General features: G+C 38.9%; 1 protein-coding gene and 1 long non-coding RNA gene across 3 annotated transcripts in view; one reads left to right on the top strand and one right to left on the bottom strand.

Moving 5' to 3' along the window:
- Positions 1-22,151, bottom strand: part of LOC147231036 (uncharacterized) — a 68,209-nt gene that overhangs the window by 29,170 nt on the left and 16,888 nt on the right. The window contains exon 3 of one of the 2 annotated variants that reach the window (XR_015106589.1): positions 15,400-15,501. This is a non-coding gene — a long non-coding RNA (uncharacterized LOC147231036). Of the gene's footprint in view, positions 1-15,112; positions 15,502-22,151 lie in introns of those variants that run through there. The other variant, XR_015106588.1, reaches the window with a different exon arrangement.
- The window catches only part of nacc2 (NACC family member 2), a 39,999-nt gene that overhangs the window by 1,690 nt on the left and 16,158 nt on the right, over positions 1-22,151 (top strand). The window lies entirely within an intron of this gene.

Here is a 22,151-nt window from a genome sequence, read left to right as displayed (position 1 = left end):
CCGCCGTCGCGACCCTGACTGCAGGATAAGCTGTATAGAGAATGAATGAATATTTTCACTTTTGATTTTCCTGCTGATGTTGCTGAAGACCGTGTCTCGGACATCCCATAAGGTTAAGTGTAATCTCACTTGGAAGGTAAACACTTCCAGAAATGATTCACTTTTGATGAGTGTTTCATGATTTTTGACTTTTCTTCCTCAAGATAAGACTCAAAAGGATATCTGGTTATCTGAGTTTTTTATTATTGTTAATAATAATAGTGATTTTATTGGACTTTAGAAGTTGTGAAAAAGTTGGCAAGTAATCAAATCTATAAGTCATTATTTTAAGTCAAATATTTATTATTGCAGTGGTTATTGCCTCACTGCAAGGTCTGTGGTTCAATTCCAAAGGGAGACCTTTCTGTGTGGAATTTGCATGTTGTCCCCGCGGCTGCAGGGTTTCCTCCCACGTTCCAAAAACATGGATGAACCCTGCCTTTGCACAAATAACAGCTCAGATATGCCCCAGCACTTCCGTGACCCTGTGTGCCGGATAAGGGGTATAGATAATGAATGAATGAATGAATATTTACCATTGCAAATTATTTTAGAAGAGTTTCTTTGTTGCACTCAGGCACAAGAAACAAAAAGTCACACATTGGCAGTGGCGAATATAATATATATTTGTGCTACGGTTATATAGGGGACGAAAAATCTTTAGGTCATGATATAAGATCGGAAGGTCAAAGAAAAGAAAGCGAGGAGTGTATTTTGCAGTGTGTTTTAGACCCGGGTCGTGGTTCTCATTGGCTGTTCTGACTTTGTCCATGCATTTAATCCGGTCGGCTTCCGGTCATGCGCTGTTCATGCAGAGGGCATGCGTTTGACGTTTCCAGTCGCTGTTGTTTCCCATGTATGGAAGCAAGAGGAAGCGCATTTGTTCCAAAGGAGGAGATACCTCATAAGAGCATCACATGTTACTCAAAACAGCACAGTCTACTTCGTAATCTAATGTAACAGTCATATAGTAACCCAGAAAAAGGATTCCTATTTCCTCTGGGGTTTTTTTTGTACATCCCCTGCTCTTCAATCAAAGTTTCTGTGACAGTATCTCTGCACTGGGGCGGTAGCGCGGGCAACCCCTCCTTTCAGAAGTTTGTCTGCGTGCCAAAACGTCTTTGGACAAGAAATCATTTACTTGATCAGGACCAACCCTGATCAGATCTTGCCGATTAAGTCAGTGTAGGTTCATCTCAGAGTGATAGTAAAGCTAGGTTTGCTTTATGTAAGCGTTACTATCCAACTGTTCGCTGTCAGACGCGTCAGTTGGAGCCACGTTTATCTCCTCTGAACCCACTATGATCCAGGTGGCAGCACGCACTGTACCACCTCCCCCAACGCTGTGTACATGGTTACAGTGTGTGGCAAGGCGACATGCAGCTTGTGGCAATTTTCTTCATTTCCTGTCACTTTCCCTCCCTCACACACAAATTTATCTAGTCCAATATCAAGCTGTGTGTTTGTCCTCAAATTTTAAAACGAAAAAATCCAAACTATACAAGTGGGAAATGGTTTTAACCATTTGCTTTTTTTTTTTTTTTTGTCATGTGAACAAGCCAAAGTGTGTAACTTTGAGTTTCCAAGCATCATGGATGCACGAGTTGGATGCTGAAAGCCTGTCTTATAGTCACATGAATCATTCAAGTGGTGTAGTGTAAAGTTCACAGCTTATTTAAAGAAACACCTCTTGCTATTTTACAGCTCAGAATTGCAGAGACGAGAGTGTTTGAGAGTTTGTAAAATTATCCTGCTGGACAACACACATTGTTCTTCCTGTATGAATAACTAAATTATTATATATACATAGCTGTCCCTACCAGCCCTGAGGCAATACAGAGATAGCTTTTAGTTTATGATTACCCTCATACACACACAAACACACTCCTACACACACTATAGGGAAATCAGTTCAGAGTAATGTTTTCGTACAGCCAAGTTTCTATCTACGACATACTGTACTTTTTTTCTCTTTCTCTCTATGGCCTTCCAGCTTTTCTCGTCTTTGACTTGGATGCCCGCCAAAGGGTCGTGATGGCTCTCAACAGCTGTATTTTTCTGTGTGCGTGCATGTGTGTGAGTGTACAGTGTGTTGGCTCGTGTGTGTTCTTGCCGTGTCCCGGGATGCCCTTCCTCCATAGGCCTCACACTATATAGCATTCCACAAGGGGGCCTGGGGCTGTGTGCAAGAGGGGAGTGTCAAGGAGAGCAAACGGCAGCACAATTTTAAATATAACTGATGAGGAGAGAAAGAGAATGGGTGAGAGGAGGCAAGGGTTTTTAGATTCTCGTGTTTGACCCTTAAACGAAGGGTTGTCTTGTTACACAGAGATACATAAGCTATTTAAAAATTTCACTCGGAATACAAACCGGCATTAACCACCGCTTATGTGGAGTAGATGGAAAAAAAAAAAAAAAAAAAAACACCTTTAGGTAATTTCCTGCATTTGACGGCAAATATTTGCAGACAGAAGAAGTCAAATAAAAAGCAAACAAACAAACAAAAAACGTCTCAATGACAGATGTTCCTTTTGAAAGAGAAGCAAATGAAAAAAGAAAAAAAAAAGTTTCCATGAAATTTCCACACCATAACAATACAGTCAGTATGAGAAGGACCCTAGTGTTGCTTAATCTGCCGTGTGTGTGCACTTTCTCTGTTTGTGTGTATATTTATGCGGAGAGGGTGTTTATATGTGTATGATTTTCCCTTCCTGGGACGGTGATGACTCACTGCTGATGGTATGCGATACAGGGCAACAGTCATACATTATATTCTCATAAGCTGTATGTAGCTCAGGCAATGTTTTACTTAAACCCTGGTGGATAAAAACTGCTTTTCCTGGTGTGTGTCAGGGCTTGTTGATTGCTATTTATGGAACTGAACTTGAAGTAATTAAGTTGAAGTAATGGCCCTCTTCATTTCTTGAGTGCCACGGTACAGGTATCACCAATGTACATGCATTTGTTCAACGCAATTTTTTTTTTTTTTTCTTTCTTCCACAAAATACAGTAGTTTCAAATTGACTGTGTGGGGTTCAAGAAGCACGTCTGTTGTGAAATATGAATTCAGATAAAATGTCCAAGTCGGTAATGCATTGGTTTTTAAAAGAGTACCTCAAAGTAAGACCTTTAATTCAGCATTTTCTGTGATAAACAGTCAGGATCCAGTTTGGCAATAAGCCTGTTAGTATGCGCCAATGTCATGCTTCTTAAATACCACCGGCTAAACAGGCAAAACCGTTGTAGTCAAACCCAGCGACCTTGCCTTTCTCTTTTATTATATAGCCACGGTGTAAAACACATGTTTAAAAAAAGCAACTTTCATTTTGACGTGACAATGCATTCTCGATATGTTTAAGGTACAGCGGTACGTCCGCTTTCCTTCGTCAGCGGCGATCTGCTGGGCTCACGTCAACCAGCTGTTACGCACATTTTCTGTCCAGAAATGTATTTGTATAGTCATGAGAGCGATACATAGGGAAAAATACGCATTTTATGATAGTTCGATATTTGATTAAAGCTAGCCAGTATGTCAAATGCCCTGAACAAGAAAGTTTGCCAACTATTTATATATATGTTGCCCTTAGTATTTTTTCTATACGTTACATCCACTCTAATCCTTTCCGGGCAACATGATGATACCATCAGTAAAATACATGATGCTGGTGCTTTCAAATCTCTAAAGTCTTTTTAATTCTGTTGACAAGTTTTTCTGTCTTTTATGAGAGATTTTTCTCTGTCAGTGTTTGCCAGGATTCTGGCTGTTGTATTGAGGGGCCAGTGTTATGAGCCACATGTTTAAAGTAGGTCATTAACAGGAGAACTGCCAATATGTAGTGGAGAAGATGGACAGCTGCAGAGGTCGTAATTCCCTCTTGCCTTCATTGAGGGAGCCACCGCATAAGCCTGCGGACGGTTACCGTTTTTTCAAACGAATCTCAAATATGAAATATAGGGTAAAGCACTTCACATAACAAAACAATCAAAAAGTTGTTACATGCTACCAAACCCATTTGGAGATTTTGTTACATACTTGTATGCAAAAAAAAAAAGAAAAAGTGTATATATATATATATATATATATATATATATATATATATATATATACACACACATATATATATTGCCATATAAAAATATATAAATATATATGTTTATATATATATATATACACACACACACACACACATATATACACCGAGCATTTTCTTTTTATCACATTGAAAGGAGCAAATGTTAAGTTAAATTTAATTCAAATTTAAAATCTTGTCCTTGTATCGTCTCCCTCATAGTTTCAATAATTAGCAGAATAATCAAAATGTTAATGAATTCTCAATTACATTTTACATAACGTGATGGTTTAATTTGTATACATTGTTTGTCGTATAGTTTCTGTAAAGGCTTTTTTAGTCGCTTATTTTAAGCAACTGGATGTGAGAGCATGTTCAAAACAGCTCGGAGATCAGTTAGTTGTCTTGGTGTCTGCACTGCAGTACTATTTGTTTCTGGGACTGTGGAGAAAATGTGCGATGTGCTTGTGGCGTTTATTTGATTGTTAAGACTTGGTCATTGATTGACATTCTTTCACTGCTCCAGTAGCTTATCCTGGTGCTCCACAGGCAAAGGTCATGTCTAATAAGGCGATGAAACACAATTGGATGTATTTTCACCGTTACAACCTGTAAATTTTGAACGTACGGTCACAAACTTTGTCGTATTTCAAACTAAAATAAAAATAAAGATAGCAGAAATTTAAACGATACAGGAAAAGTTCAGGAATTGATTGATGAGAGCATGTTCTCTCTGTCCATTGCTCCTGTTTAGCGGTCCAATTTACCTTGATAGCATCTATTTTCCAGAAACTCATTTGAATATTTAATACAATAGTCATTTAATCATTCCTTGTATAGTTTGTCTTCCACAGCTCTGTCAATAAGCGAGAGGTGGGGTTCACCTTGTATCCGTCACCCCTGGATCAGAAGGCCTCATATAGAGAAGTAAATAACATCCATCTAATTGTGCTACTTTTAATGTGATATTTGAAATATATTGTGAAGTACTGTGTAATATGATACATAAGCAAAAACATTAGTGTGATATTTTACTGACTTCGTTACCTTCTTTTTACTGAGCCGTCATTGATTTTTCTCAAAATCTACCTCCTGTTTTAAGAGTTGCCACGGGGTGAGAACAGCTTCTTAAGGCTCAGTCATTAATACTTCAGCCAGTTATCTATTCAGTTACAGAATCTTCCCAATCAAAGTTGACATTTCCAAAAATACTCGCTTCCAATAAAAATATCAGCAGTTACACACACAAGTTGTAATTCTGCCTCGGTAGGAGACTTAATCAGCATAAAATTGGTCATTCTGAGATAAATTTTGTCTCCCTAATAAAGTTAAAGAGATCCTCTTCAAAATTGTCCATAAAGTGTGTCCAGCGAAACCTTTTCAGAAAAAAACCCGCACATTAATTTAATAAGCAAAAATGATTGCTGCATTTCTGAACATGGTGCAACATGTTTCCTGACGTGTGTGTATATATATATATATATATATACACATACATACATATATATATATATATGTATATATAAATATATCCTGGAAAATTTAAAGGGTCTATTTGTTGTTGCAGCAATATCACATAAGCATCCTAAGGGGGGAAAATGTTGGTGTGCAGGTTATGCGTTTACATAGATATTATTTTAGTTGGAATGACTTGTAATTATAACTTCAAAAGAAGATCTGGGAGAACAGCCGCAATTATCTTCCAGTTGCAGGAAGATTTGTTTGCAATGTTATGATTGTAGCTACCTCTCAAAACAAGCATTTGCTAGTGGACTATCAGGCTGAGTACAGCTTGATGTTAAAGAGAACCAGTGACTTCTGTCTTTGACCCCTGGAAAAAAAACATCTTGCCAGATTTTTATTTGTATATACATCTTGATATTTTAATGTGATGAGACAAATGGGTGTCAAAGTCTTAAGTGGTTTTGTTTGTGCGATGAACGTGCAGCAAACTTGTGCAAGTTTGTGCACACAGACTGTATGCTGTAGGTAAATGTGGAATCCCATTAGGGTTCTCTAAACGATCTACCGCAGATACGTTTTACTCTTAAAATCAACAAAAAGATGAAGTATAAATACTGAAACGAAAGAAAAAAAATTACTCAAATCAATCACTGTCAAACATATTAACCGGGTGGATATCTGATGAATTAAGCACAGATGGGGTTCGACCGTTAATTTAATTACTTAATATGACAGAAATCACATGAAAATTACCCTCCAAAAAAGAAAAACCAACGATGGCCAGTCCTTTTTTTTTTCAGTTGCTCCATAGCGGGGATAATAAAAAAAAAACATTTTAAACTGTTTGCATTCTACATTTCTAGGACTGTGCGTTTGTTATGACACTATTGACAGGCTGCCATATCACATGCAAACCATGTGTTTGTAGTGTAAAGGCTGATTACCCAAGCCAACAAAAGTTTGGGTGGGTCCATTATTGTTTAATCTCTGTTCGTTTAAAATGTAAGTTGGCACGGTGCTGCCGTTTGCTCCTTCTTTTAGCTTTGGAGAAGGAAAACACAGATTGGAGAGCAAGATTAAAACAAGCATTTATGTGTCTTTCTGTTTATTTTGTGCCCCCCTCATTCCTACCCCCCTTGCCTCCAAGCGGTTTGAAGCACACAAGATAATAATGTTGCTATTGATTTAAGTTTATCAAACCATAGTGTCCAGTTTTTGCTGCTTCATTGTTGCGTAACGCGCACAAATACAAAGGTATGCTCAGCATATGTATATGCGGAAAAACAGAGACGTGGAAAACTAGCCAAGGACCAAGTGAGAGAAAGAGAGGATTAGCGAAAGCTATTAGGAATCTGGAAATGTAAGTGATTTGGATCACTTTGGCTCGCTACGTGCTTTTCAGGAAGCCTTCCAAGATTTCAGACAATGAACAGTAAACATGGCATGTTCCTCAGAACAATTCCACATTAGATCTCAAAGATCACGTGTCCTTTTTTTTTTCCTTTCTCAGAACTGACTGCCCCCACACCACAGTGCATTGCAGATAACTATGGCAGCTACATTTCACATTCCTAGTCTTATGTACTGTACTTATACTTGACAAGGAGTTCTTACAAACAGACAAAAATGCAGAATCCACTCTCTCGTTTTCTCTTTCTCACTCTCTGAGCTCTGTCTCAGAGATTTCTGGTAAGTGACATGTTTGGCCATTGGCATAATGCCTAGCAAGATCACATGGCATGAATGTCGTGTCTGTGCTGAGTGTCTGAGTGTGTGTGTGTGTGTTTGCGTGATTGTGCATGTCTGTGCATTTATGCCTGAGCAGGGGGGGAAAAAAAAGGGAAGGGAACATGTGCACATTTGAATGTTAAAAGTATTTTCAGCATGAATAGGAGCACGTTGCCACTGCAAAGAATTACAGTGCTGAGAATTTTGACGGGATGCATTTATGATACAGTCATGAGATTGTGTTCTCAGACAGGATGGAAAATTAGATTTTAGTCAAAGCTAATTCGCCTCATTTGACGGTATTTATGGCATCAGCACGCACATTAAAAATTCATGAAGGTTATGTAGCCTGATTATTTCAGTCATTAATCCGACGTGGACAAAAAAAAAGCGCCTGGACATTGTTTTATACATTGTTGTAGATGCTTAGCTTATTTTTCACTCGACGTCAAGGACTTTACATCGTACGTTTTGGGGAGAATTATCTTCTTTTTCTGCTGCAGTGCAAAGACTCGGTGAAGAAAATGCGTATCAGTAGCATCGGTGCTCTGCCGAGTTCAGGAGGGTTGATATTCAGTAGGAACAATTCTGAAAAGCTTGAAAGATTTCCAAGGCTTTCATACTTGTGTAATCGTGCTTAGTATTAACTGGCGTTTGATTCCCAGTTGAGGGACCCCGAGTTGAACTTTTGTTGTGGATTGGATCTACGGCACATTTAGGGCTCACTACGCCTCACCACTTAACTACCTAAAGTGAAAAGGTGTCGACTAACATGATCCATTCCCCCCAGCCGATCTCTTTGTAATGGCTTCGTCATAAGTTCAGACGTTATTCTGGCTGTAAATCACATTTTTTGAGTCACGGTGAGGGGGGACATCAGACGTACTGTGAGAGCCAAACCTGTAATTTGGGTGGATGACGCACACAGACATGCACAAACACACATGCACAGAAAAACACATAAATAAAGCCCAGAAGAATCATGCAGACATTCACGGAGAAGGAGACAGAGAGAAAGAGAGAGAGAGAGAGAGAGAGAGAGAGAGAGAGAGAGCAATTTGAATGGCATTTATCCTTGCAGCCCACCTCAATTTTCCATGCTCTTTTGCTGTGTGCTGTGCATAATTAAATTTCTGCAAACTTCAAGCCTCTCTCAAGGCTCCTGCCAGTAAACACAGCCTGCAAATTAGTGCATAAGGTAGTAAGTGAAGTGACCTCCTTGGTGACGATAACTTGTGTGTGCTCTTCATGCGCTGAAAGCTCTGCAAAATACTTTCTGCCACTAGAAAAAAAAAAAAAAGAGGTGGCCAGTTTTCACATCGCCTCCTCCTATTTCTGCAACTGGCATGCGTTAGCAATTACTGCCACAAAACAGAATTAAATACCTGATGTTTTTTTTGTGTGTGTTTCACATTGAAGGTGAAAGGAACTCCGTCTTTAAAATGTTACCGTGACATTTATTGTCTCATAATGTGTTTCATTTCTGAAAAAAATGGGAGGACGCAGAGATTAAGTTCTGCGCCGCTTAACAATAAAACAATAAATTTACTTTTTCATTCTATGGGAGAATATTCACCATTTTGCAGTGGATTAGAAAGAAAGATGACTGCTATTTCGATATTTTTATCCGGAATATGAAGAAAGCGGTTTAGCATGGCCTAGGAGGAGTCACCATCCAACTGTAAACACGTAAAATTCAGTTGCATGCAACAATAAATAAACTGTATTATTTTTACCTTTTAACACATTTAAGTGAAGTTCTATGAGTAAAGTCAAATTTTATTTTTAGGCTTGAAAGTGTTACTATGTTAATATACAATAGGACGACTTAGAGTCATGACTGTTGGTGAAATGAAATGAGAAATGAATGACTATGAGTCGGCCTTGTGCGCTTGGCACTTAACGAATTCCTGATAGAGAAAAATTGGCCTCAAAAATTTGTGACTTGCCTTTCAGGTGTCTTTCTGAAGACAACAAATAACCTTAAAAACAAACTTTAGCCTTAAAAAAAAAAAGTGTCTCAGACATTTTGAATGTTAATGGACAAAAAAAAAAAAATTACATTATTTGTCGGTGTGAGTATGATTTTGAATTGCTGTAAGACAGGAAAAAAAAAATCTACATTATTTGTCGGTGTGAGTATGACTTTGAATAGTTGTAAGTCTCTATATACGTTATCTGCAGGGATTGTGTGGAGGATACGTGGGACAGAGAATGAATCAATGAATATATACTTGTCCATGGGTCTTCTAGAGGTATACTGTTTTCTTTGATGTCATTACTTAGAGGCGCAGTTTGGAGCAAAGTATCCTGATAAATAACAGACAGGCCTTCCTGGTACATTAACTACAGAACCTCAAGATGACTGTCTTTGAGTTATTTAAACAACGCTTGATTCAGTTGCACCTGTTTCGTGCAGATATTTATGGTTCCAGACGTCTAATGTATACACTTATGCTTCCTCTTGCGCCACCATGATTTTCTCCTGTTTAGATTACACAAGGAAGATTGGAGATTGGATTAGTGCGTACGACAATCTTTTATTGTTTAGAACGACCATCTGACAGATGTAATTCTGTGATTATACACAATTTAACTCTGTTATAATGAGCCGTTCGCGTGAAACCCATGCGTGGACAGAGGGTTGTTACGATAGGCCGGGAAACTTGTGATTAACTTGAGGTATCTTTTATTCTATGGTTTCTTAAGATTTACGGTGCATTTAGTCACAATGGGCATCGGGTATCCTCCGGATATCACAGGATTTGTCATTAGGGCCTAAAGTGTGTGTTCAAGATCTCTTTGTTAAAATTTTACCATGTCAGGCTTCCAAGAAGTAGTATGATGTTTCACGAATATCCTCTGGCAGTACCTTCGCCTCAACTTCGACGCACTCTCCTGGGACACTTTTGGTTTTTGTTAAATGTCCATGTCTCCAGATCAGATCATTTCATTTCCAGATGGTTAAATATTTCATTCCCCCACCTCCTCTTGTAACATTAATCCCATTTGAATGGGCCTTAGTCTTGTTACCTTCTAACCAAAGCAGGCTAGCTGTTTTTCTCCTCATCATCATGCACTCTAAACTAAGATTTCAAGCTGCTATCGGTACCTTTCATGCAATAAATATGTAACTTAACTCTTGACAAGATAGTGAATCAGTGTGACGCATGTTCCAAAATATGTAAAACAACTTCTCAGACATAAACCGTGAAATTTTAATTGCTACCTGAAATAGGTCACCCTGCACTCTATGGAAAGACTGAACATGTGGAAAATGATCACAGATCACTTGACATTTGTGTGTGTGTGTGTTTGTAAAAAAGCAACATATGTGTATTTGTGAAATATGCATGGGATCTTTTTATCTATGTTTGAATGCCGCCTATTTCTCTACTGTGACTTGAGACAGATAAACAGCTGTGTTGACACAGGTCAGATAGGGCCTCTTCCAGGGACCAGTGTGATGAGGTTATCCAAGGTGACATGATGTTATTTGAGCACATGCATGCTAGTTTGGTCTGGTGCTGACTGGAAGACTCTCAGGCCACAGTAAAGTGCGTGTGGGGAGGGCGGGAGTGTGCTCTCAAAATAAATGTATTGCCATGCACTTGAACAGGCTGTCCTTTATGATACGTTATAACACTGGACAACATTGTGATTTTAATCATTGGGAAATCTTCTGCAAGTCACGAGACATTCTTTTGATTGAGATACATAAACTTGAACTCAAACAGCAGCGCACTGTACTCTCATTTCTGCATGTATGTGTGTGTTTGCCTATGTGCAGACAGTAGGGCACTGATGCTGAAAGATGTGCCCTCATTTTTGCACCGCACCGCTCGTCTGGCAGCCATGTTGGACTGTTCTGATGTCACGCATGTGTCACTGCAGAACAATATGCTCACGAAAGACACCGGGGGGATTTAAATGGCAGGTCTATACTCTCAATATAACCCCTATTTTTATGTCACTCTTTTTACTCTGTTGCACACACAGGCCCTCAAGCACGCGCTTTGTGATTTGTTTAAACAGCGAAGGAAAATTTGGGGGAAATCAGTCCATTTGCTATCAAGCCTTTTGTAAGACGCAGACACAGATGCGCCACTATAAGGAGATGGATGACTGTAACTGAGATAGTCTGTTCTGTACTCCATCAGAACACAAGCATATTGAACGTTGTCTGCAAACAGAATCAAAATGTAGGAGTCTACATTTTCAGTTGCGACATTGGAAACATGTTCAGTTTGTTGAAATTAAATTCCTTTAAGAGCTGATGCGTCTCACAGGGAAACTCTACTGTCTTCTTCTGAGACTGTATGCTGTAACTGAACCCGGCAGTTTTGTCAGGTAGCTACTCCAGTGGCATATGACAGCGAGAAAATACAACATTGCAAAATTCCATGGCACGTATTTTCTTTTTCCAAAATGTTCTTTGTGCACAAGTCATAACATGTGCATTGGGACATTATGAAAAACAATGTGATTTTTGATATAGTTAGGCGAATGATACCATAGGCTTGCAATTATTTTGCAAGATTTCTTGCCATCCTACTCCCAAACTTTCAAATATCTCAATAAGGATCTACTTTTCTTTACAGAAAGAAAACCAAAAACATGAAAAAAATTAAAAGAAAGGACAAAAAAACATATGGATGTATAGTGCAGCTGTTTACAATTAATAGGATCATGGGCTCAATGTGGACATATGGAGGCTTTGCGCAAACCTCACGCCAAGGCTCACCTTGGGGGTCCGTATTTTATTAGGTCATCACGGACTCGCTAGGCTGCAGTCAATGCAGGAATTCAGTGTGAAAAGTGCACTTAAATCTTATCTTTTGCCGCTCGTGTAGCTTGTTCACTTCATTAACACAACCTGTGTTTGGAACCTGCATGGAGCTAAGCGCTCGAAAGCTAGTCAACATTTTTGCCAAAGAACAATGTGTACTAACTGTTGTGCAAAAGAGGGGATTACTGCCAGCAACACCCCAACATCTCTTATAAGTCGCCATGAACCATGTGAGTATTTCATAAATGCAAATTTCAAATTCTCAGCTATTTAGGAGTTCAGAAGTTTCGTCGTTAAAATGGGAAAATCTGATTCTGAGGAAAATCTTTTGAATGTATGAGGCAAGTTCGAGCTTCACTGCAATGCGAGGAGTATAAATTATACAGAATAACATGTTTAATACATAATGCATATTTCAGTCACTTATGACAGCAAAATTATTGTGTGAGTGAGCTGTTGGTTTGGTTGTCTCAGTTCTTTTTACCTGAAGGTTGTTACAATTATAATATATATATATATATGGAATACAAAACCTCCTATCTGAAAAAAACACTTTTTTCAGGAAATGAAAAAGACATTTCATTTAATTATAGTATGGTCTTTGTTAAAGATATTCAAGTATATTCTGTTGTTTCCAGACTATATTTCTATGTTATAATTTAAAAATTCATAGCACGTATTTTTACCACTGACAATGCAGATAAGTGTTTTTTCCTAATTTTTTCTACTTCATTGTGCACATAGGAGTTTTGCCATGTGACATTTATGTCAAAAGAAAGGGCGGGATAATCTTGCAGATAGACTGAAAATGTGGAGCCATCCCATATCTCACCATTCAATGCAAAAACCCCAAAATCGAAAAATTACCCAAAAGATAGGAGGTTTTGCCATCCAGCCATCGATATATGAAAAAAGTTGATTATAGATTCGATCCTCAGCTACACTGTGAAACAACAGTGGTTTCAGGCCATTCTTTTTCACTTCCATTTATTTTTTAGACTAATTAGACCATTTGAAGTTGTTATGCCCAGGTTGCCATTTCCATCTTGGAAAAAGCTTGGCCTAATTATATTTGCCCATGACAAATACTATTGGAGTGAGGCATCAGTATAATTCCTTTTGACAGTGACGTTTATCGACACCTGATCATTCTCTGACTGACATCGGTGGGATACAACTAGTCCAGGGTCACGCATCAACCTTTCTGTTTGGTTTTTTTTTGTCATCAGAGCTGCATCATCACTTCGTAACAGCAACCGTTTTGACCACATCTTTCAAAGTAAATCTGTTCTGCTGATCATCATTGCAATAAAGACAGGATGTAGCTTCATCCACAGATAAAAGCTAAACATTATCTCACCGCTTCATTCCTTGGTATTGCTTTTTTCTATAAAAAAAAAAAAATGTCTGTGCAGAATCCACAGCGATAGGCTTTCTTTTCACGCTGATTCATCCTATTTCCTTCATGTTTCACTGCCTCATGCACCATGAAAATCAAATCATGTTTGGAACAAATGCATAGGGTGTGTCACCACTGATACGCTTGCAAACATAGAGACGTCCTGTGAAATCTAACTTAATTGTGGTCCTTGTGTGACAGTCAGTGATACTCCGCAGGCCATCTCAGCCCCTGTTGTCCCCAAATCAAGGTCATGAATTTAGTTTTAGGGCCCTTTTTCTTTGAATCGATGTGCTGACTTTTAGCATAGTTAAGTATCAGACGCACTAGTGTAGCTGTGACAGGCCCACTTTGTCATTTGTGTAACTTGAGTGGGAGATAAAGCTCAACAGATGTTGTCAGTGTTTCGGAACACTTTTCAAATTGACAAAAGAGTTTGATATAAGTTGAATCTATGATGTAGAGCCAAGCCGGGCTTTTTGGCGTAAAAAATAGATTAAAAAAAATATATACACATACTGTGTGGGGGAATCGGTTGATGTTCAGAGGAATCAGTATTAAAATACACATTATTCAAAATAAGCTGATGTTTATTTCTGAATTCTGTGGTACTTTAGCAGTATTTAAATGTTGTCCTTGTAAAGTCAATGATTTCCTTGAGTAATTTTGTATCAACCGTACCTGATGTCCGTCCAACAGCAGGTTGACATTATAAATTCAAGCAACCTCCTTTCAAACAAACAACAGAATTTAAACAGTTGGATGCCGGCTGGGGATAGACTGGTAGACCAGTTTTATCAAATGGGCTCCGTTATAAAACAAAGGGCTAAATGCAATCACAAAAATTATATTCACATTTTTTTTTTTTACCCCTAACAATCCAAGGAGTCTGAAAACACTTGTTTTTTGCACACACGCCCATCATGATATAACAACTTTTCCCTTTTTCATTTTCTCCTTAACTTTTGGGTTTAGTTTGTGACCAACAGATTTAATCATCACCGATTACCACCGTTCATGTCCACGTGAAGACTTTTATGATTGGGTTGAAACACACCACATGTTCATAGGATGACTGTATGACTTCCATCAAATGTAATTTTAATTCAACACAAGCCACATTATGTAATTTGAATAACCCACCCCCACCCCCATACACTTACAAGAATAAATTATCGAGGAGCTCTGCAGGCAGACAACTGCAGCCAATTAGCTCTTTTTTTTTTTTCTTTTCATTTTTTTAAACATTATATTACCTGCCATGGCACAATCACAGTGTGGAAATGAAGGACTACTTTTGAGATCCCACAAAACCTACTCTTGAGAGAGTAAACTGATGTTCTTGTCAAAGCAGAGTCACAAGGCAAGAGTATAACACTTCTACGGATGCCAGGGGAAAATGTTGCCTGCTCGGAGAGGAGCTCACTTTTTTGGAGATGGACAGCTCTCTCTGCACGAGACATGTTTCTTTTTAGTTATTACACAGAGCTGCCAGTTTATTGGGCGCATCAGGCTTAAATTAAAGCAGTAAATTGTCACTTCATGAAAGCAATAATGTTCAGATTTTAATTAAAGTGTTTCAATGAGACGTTGCTTCAATTTAACAGTAATTTTGGTCTGTTGTTTTCAGTGATGTTGAATGTTACGGTAGATTGAGCAGTATCTCTGGAGGCCGCTTCAAACCAAACCTTTATGACAAGTCACAACCGTTGCGAGGGAAGTTAAGGGGCTTTTACTAACTTATCTAAGGTCAAATCAAGCCGGCAGAGAGTTGTATGTCTTTACGTAATTTAATATGTAGTCTACGGTAATTATTAAAGGAATAAAAAAAACTAGAAAAACATTTAAAATTCTTACACTAACGGCAAACTGCACCGCCGCACCATCATGTCTCAATGGCTCACGCTCACCCTCGCTTCAAGTTCCCGGTACCAATCCGTCTTGGGCCTTCCCTTGTGGAGTTTGCACGTTCCCCCTTTGCCTGTGTGGCCTTTCTCCGAGTTCTCTCGTTCCTGCCAAAGTCAGAAAACACATATTGGGTTAATTGAAGACACTAAATCGCCCATAAGCGGGAATGGAAGAGTGAGAAGCTTTACGTCAATGTGTAACCCCGCGATTGATTGGCAACCAAACAGGGACAAACCCCCGCCTCTTGCCCGATGTGAGCAGGGATCGGCACGAAGCACAACACGGTTGTCTTATGCCACTTTCCATGTAGAGAAGGGCTGGGCCAAGCTCTTTAAAATGATTTACAGGAACCCCAAAGTCCCGCCATGAGAAAGCGCTTTGGCAACAGCAGTGAGGAAAAACTGCCTTTTTTAGAAACTTTGCAGAAATCTTGTGTGCGGCCTTCTGTCTTGACCAGTTGGGGTAAAAAATTAAAGAAAAAAAAAAGGCAGAGTGGTATGCAGGTTGGGAGGGACAGACACAAATTATATTTTAATATAAATAACACGTGAATCTAAAACGTTCATTCTTTGATACATAATTATTTTCTTTTAAATGCTAGCAAATTTTACCCAATTTTTTTAAAAAACAGTATCTATCATTTTTTTTTGGCTTTCTTTTTGGGAAATTTTGTGGTAAGATTTTGCTCATTTTATGGTAATGTTTTGCTGATTTGTTTGTTGTGCTGAAGGCCAATTTATTGATGCATTTACACAATTTTAAAACAGTGGAGCTAATTAATTGCGGAAAAGAAATGTTCTGGATGAGAACAGTAAAATTGTGTATTAAATTACTAGTGTTACTTTTGCAATATCAATCGAAATCACATGATTGCCCCCCCCCCCCCCCCCCCCCCGTGGTGTTATACACTGCTTGATTGGTTCATTTAAAGGAAGTGACATCATTGCCAGTTTGCCCTCTGTTACCTTCTTTCTTCATAAGCCATGTTAGGTAATTCTCGATATAAATAGGCAAAGGTGGGGGGAAAAAACAGCTTTGGCGTATCAGAACTGATACTTTGCTGGCAGAAGATCAGTAACATACTAGCATGAAATTAACAGCCTTAGGCTCATGGAAAATGCACAGTTCTGTGTTATATTTTGGACGCCCTCTAAGTCACATGGTGGCCTTGTGCGGATGCCAGTGTAAAGGATTTATTACTTGGAAACTGTCCAAAAAAAGAGATATCACATGGTAGACATTATGCCGTTAACATGGATTTATTCTGTTCACAGATGCGTGCGTGTGTATGTGTGTGTGTGTGTGTGCGCGTGTGTGTGTGTGTGTTTCATTGACACTATCTTGAGCGGCCATCACCCGCAGCACTTTTAATTTTATCATCGAGGATATAGACTTAACTATCCGTGCTATCTCTTTGCGTCCCCGTTTGCTGTCCGAACCGTTTTCATGAGTTTGCCTTCAAACTGAGAAAATGGGGCAGTCAAAAGTTCGCAGGAGCCTGGTTTGATCACGTAGATGCCAACGTTTACTATTTTAACCACAACAAAAGAAGGTTAATATGGATTGCATCTTTAGTGAATATTATCTCAAGCACAAAGCATTTTATCACCATGTTTGGATACTATCTTTAGTGACTAAGAACTGCTATATCACAACAACGGTTTTGTAAAAGCCGACTACTTTCAAAAGCTAAGTTTCTATTTTGTTCAGTCATTGCTAGCTTCCTTTTACGTCAGTTTCAACGGGGCTGCACCAGCTTCTTCAATTGCACATCCATCTTCCTTCTTTCTCTTCCTGTGCTGTTTACATAGCTTCCTTTTAATTTGGAAAACGGGGGGATTTTTAGTGTTGTGTCAAGAGTTTGTTTAAAATATCTGCCGTGCGTCCGTCCTCGTTGCCGTAACGTCATTTATGTGTTTCTATAAACTTGAATGACCTGCCTGCCCCATGCTTCTGCAATATGAGCTTAGTATTGCAGGGATTTACTTTCCCAGAAGACGGTCAGGTCTGCAATGCCTGTTTGGTGTTGCTGACATTTTGAAGTCAGTAATGTGGAAGTGGAATCTCTTCGGATGAGGATTAATTGATGGGTTTTGGTCTCACAACCCTGTCACTAGGTTTTTTTTCTCAAGACCGTTTGTGTCCTGCGAGTACTTTTCTCCCCTAGGAAACCTTTTCTGCGCTCTACCGTCTTCACTCAAATGTGCTTTGTCGACTCCTTTCTGGCTTTTTAATTTGTCCTGTTTTGCACCCTTCACGCAAAACTCTTTACTCTTTTTTTTTTTTTTCACCTTATGATTCTCATACTTCTCTCAAGTTAATTCACCCACATGTACTTTTGCACTCTTCCTGGCTTTATTTCTAAAATCTCTTTAAACTGTATGGTTAAACGCAATTGCGTAAGTTCAGAGGCATGAAAGGTTGATATGTGCAATGTCTGGAGTCGAGCCTTCGTGATGTCTCAGAGTGTTATTTTGTAATCGCTGCCGCTGATAATGTGTCAGCGAGTTGGGTGTCAAACTGCACTGTATTCATTTAAGGAGATCAGTCATGTACCTACTCGCAAAAATATACCATCATCCCATTGGGTAGAGGCAACCATTTTGATTTTCCTGTTAAGTGCTGCCAAACACCCCATTGGCGAAACAAATGACATATATAGCATATTTTCGTTCTTCCTCAACAATTTGTTCTGAAGACCAGATGCTTGTTGTTAGTTATGATCGCGTTAGGTGGATGTAGCTTTCGAGATCTGCAGAAGCAGGCGGGAGCTTAAGAAGCAGTGTTTCTAACAATTACCAAAAAGGAATTGTATCAAGTCAGCATATGCGATGTTTGAGTGAGCCGGTTCAATAAAACCAAGCGATATCATGAGTGTGGTTATCAACATGTTCAGCGAGTCCAATTTTCCCCATTGAGTTCTAAACATCTGACAGAAAAGGGTCAGTTTTGGACCAATCACACGCGGAGAAGCCCAGCGCTGTATGCTTCATGCTTCAATAAACCTTTGGTTTTAACAAGTATAAGGAGTATAAATCCCCACTAGACACTAAAAGCAAAAACATCACTGCGGACAATGTTTTTAGTAAAAGCTGGATAAGATGACAAAGAAACTGCAGACCGGGGAAAAGTTAATGCACCTGCGATAACTTTACAGTTGGAATCAGTATCAATGTGCATCATTTTAGGCACAGTCAATGTGATAAAAAAATGATAGGAATGCATTTTTGGGGGAAAGAAAAAGAAAAAGAAAAGAAGTGGCCAGGGCTCGGATTGACATTCACCCTGGCATCTACATCTGTTTGCCAGACTTAATACAAAGCCGTGTTTACTTGGCAATTTTCAATTAGGAACAAAATTGTATAATGCATAAAAATGCACAGCCAAGGATACAATTAACAACAAACCAGTTATCCGAAGGGTGGGATCGGCTCAAGATAACTGACCGATTAGACTTAGTTCTAACATGATGCGACATCAGGTTGCCATCTAAGATCTACAGTGCAAGTTACTCTGATGCTATGTATCGCTAGTAAGGGACAAATATTTCTAATAAAAAAAAATGCCCATTAGAACCCTGATGCCAAATCAGCCAAGAATCAGATAAAATTAAAATGCCAGCAATAATAAATAAGAGTAAATAAATTAATGAGGCCTAAATAGAAGTCTGACAAAAAAGACTTTGCCAAAAAAAAAATGAAATTAGCAATTACAACCAAATCAATTAGAGATTGATGTCTTGGCAACAATTTGAGCAAAACAATGATGAATGAAAAATATGGTGGGTAAAAACCGCAGAAATCAAGAAGTAAAACAAAACTGGACTTACTGGAATACACACAAGGAAACAATGGATGACACACTTTGCAAAAGAAAAAAAGTATTAATGGGAACAAGTGCAAAATTTCCACAAATAAATGAAAGTCCTAAAATAAAACCAGCCAAGACTCGACTGTTACACATTACAAATGAATATTCAGCTTTTACAGCTTTTTTATTTTATGTTATTATGACTATAATAAAAACATAAACATACGCCACCTTGTGACTTCACCGCCCTGTAAAATATAGATAAATCAACCGAGAGCAGTGGCCCACTGAACTGACACTTGTTAATCAGGCACGATCTGAGTTGCGCTTTACGGGATGGTTATTTACACAGGAGGCAAAATAGGTATTCATAATTGGCCAAACCTCGCCGAAAAATATGAATCTCTGACAGATCCAGCCTTAGTAAAAATGCCCAATTGAAGTTAATAATTCTAGTAAATTATCTGCCAGGGTCCGAACTACTGAGGATTGGTATTTTTTTCTAATTGGACACAGGCTGCAGGCTACATCTAAATCACTTTCATGTTATCAATCCATAAATCACATGGGCTTTGGTAACTTGGTTTTTCTCATCCAGGCCAACGAGAAATTATCATTACATCTTTGAAGGACGCGTTAACGGAGATTCCTTGCCTTGAAAACTTGGTTTTACTCAGCTATTTTGGTTTCAGTCAAAACACTGGACTTCTAAGGTGATGCACCTGCCTCGCCTCGTTTGGTAAAGTACAGACGGCTCATTGTGACATTTGCGGCGGAATCAGTTTTCGAATGAGATGAATTTCTGTACGTGGCGCAAAGGACGCAAAAACCAAAACAAAATGAGAGGAGACTGAGGTGCAGAGCGAAGTGATACATCCGCAGATCTGTTGCAGCAATTGATCCCATGCACGTTACACTTAGTCATTTGAGCCACTCTAAACACTGCCAAGGAGGCTGTCTTACCAAAATTTGTTTAAGAGTCTTTCCGTTCACTTGACCGTATGTTTGCAATGCTGCCTGAAAACATACCAGGCCGGAATTTGATTAAACCCAGTAGAAGAGAGGAACATGGGCAATAAAAAAATAAATAGATAAATTACATTGGCACTGGCTGAGGTACAGTATGTGCTGTGAAATGTGCACTCATTGTTAAATCCACCCCTAAAGTCCAGAAACCTGACCTGCTCCTTGCGAATAGATCAAGACAAGGAAACACGTGAGCTTAAATAAAGTTGATTATCAGTCACTGATTTGGCTAATTAAGAGGCGAATAATCATGTCTATGAACATTTTATTACGATCCAAATCGCATTTTAAATGAATTCTGTTTCATTGATATTTGAGTTCAAAATACAGATCTATTCTTCACACATCAGGGACATAAGTGAAGTCAAAAGTGTTAAAAAGGGAACATTTGGTCTTTGCGACCATCTCACTCGACAAGCCACGACATTTAAAACACAATACCGTTGCCGGCTGTCGTCAGACTTTAAAATCATACAGGTGTTTCGGACACCCTGGCATTCATGTCCCGTCCTTCCCTCGACCAAAACAACAGTATCCCCACGATGTTGGCGTCCAGCTGGGTGCCGACTGAGATCGTAGATAAAACAGGCCGGTCATAAATTTTGAAACAGCGAGGAGCTAAATATTCATATCAGACAAGGTGTAGACTGACACGATATATCTGTGAAAGTCAGATATCGGTCACTCTCAACTTTTTAGCGTGAGGTCATATTTTCCGGCCATATAGATTTATATGACCGTACATTCGCCTCGGCCATCTTTGAACTGGCATGACTGTGGCTTTTCTCGAACGTGAAATCCAGCCTTCTTTTTGTTTGTCGAACCGCATTATCGGTGCACTTTGACTGAATACGATTGGAAAGAAACCAGACAATCAGCCCACAACAAATAATTTCATAGTTGTCTGTTTGTTACGTAACTGTGAATCATAGAGACATTTCGGAAAAAAAAAAAAAAAAAAAAAAAGATTTTGATCCTTTCTATGTGCAAGCGACTTAACCCAGCGGGTCTATACACAGAGAATGATGTTGCATTATGAGCAGTGTTAAGTAGTCTCTCTCCCTCTCTCCCTCTGTCTCTCTCGCCCTCTCCCTCTCTCGCTCTGTCTCTCTCATTCTCAACATCCCATAATGATACTCAGACAGACTCAGGCAGACACCCGCTCGGTCCCGATTGGTAGAACTGTTGCCAGGGAGCGTTGCCGTCTCAACGTGGATAGAATCTGTTGTCTGGTACACTTTAGACATGAGAACAACTGCAGGATCTGAATATTTATAACGAGGGGACTGTTCATATTGAGATTGTATAGAGGCAACATAAAAAAAGAGGGCAAGGATCTATTGGGCTCAATTCATAACTGATTAAATTCATTTTTTTTTTGTTTTGTTTTTTTTTTCCCCCTCGGCGGAATGTCATTTGAGTTAATTGACCAATTAGTCAACGTGAATTAGCACTTTTATTCACATCGATCTTCCCGGTGCGGCTTTGTTAAGTTCTCACGAAATAAATTTAAAAGAAAAGTTGTCGCAAAACTTTGCGTTGAGACTGAACTTGTATGAAATATTAGCAAAAGAATCAATGGTCGTGTGTAAATTTTCACTTGGAGAACAACCCCCATTGTCATTTTGTAGGTAGCTACAACTACCAATTAAAATCTGTGTGTACTGTATGTGTGTGTGTGCCATCTGGCTTATCTTCTCATTTCTTTCTATTATTCAAATATGCCTGGACCTGCTGCTACAGTGAATAACACTTTGCGTAGGTATGAATCCTTGATTAAAATCGATGTAACACATTCCAACAAAGGAGACAACAGCAGTCAGAACAGCATGCATATCTCATATCTCAACTCACAGAAATGGTTATACAGTGATGATTATAAAAACACAACTTGGTATGCAAGAAACTTTGACATGGA

The sequence above is a fragment of the Fistularia commersonii genome, chromosome 9, assembly GCF_037954325.1.
Source record: "Fistularia commersonii isolate RoL2024-O1a breed Wild chromosome 9, RoL_Fcom_v1.0, whole genome shotgun sequence".
Lineage (NCBI taxonomy): Eukaryota > Metazoa > Chordata > Actinopteri > Syngnathiformes > Fistulariidae > Fistularia > Fistularia commersonii.
The sequence above is the reverse complement of the archived record's forward strand: the minus strand, read 5'-3'. Positions and strand labels throughout refer to the sequence as shown.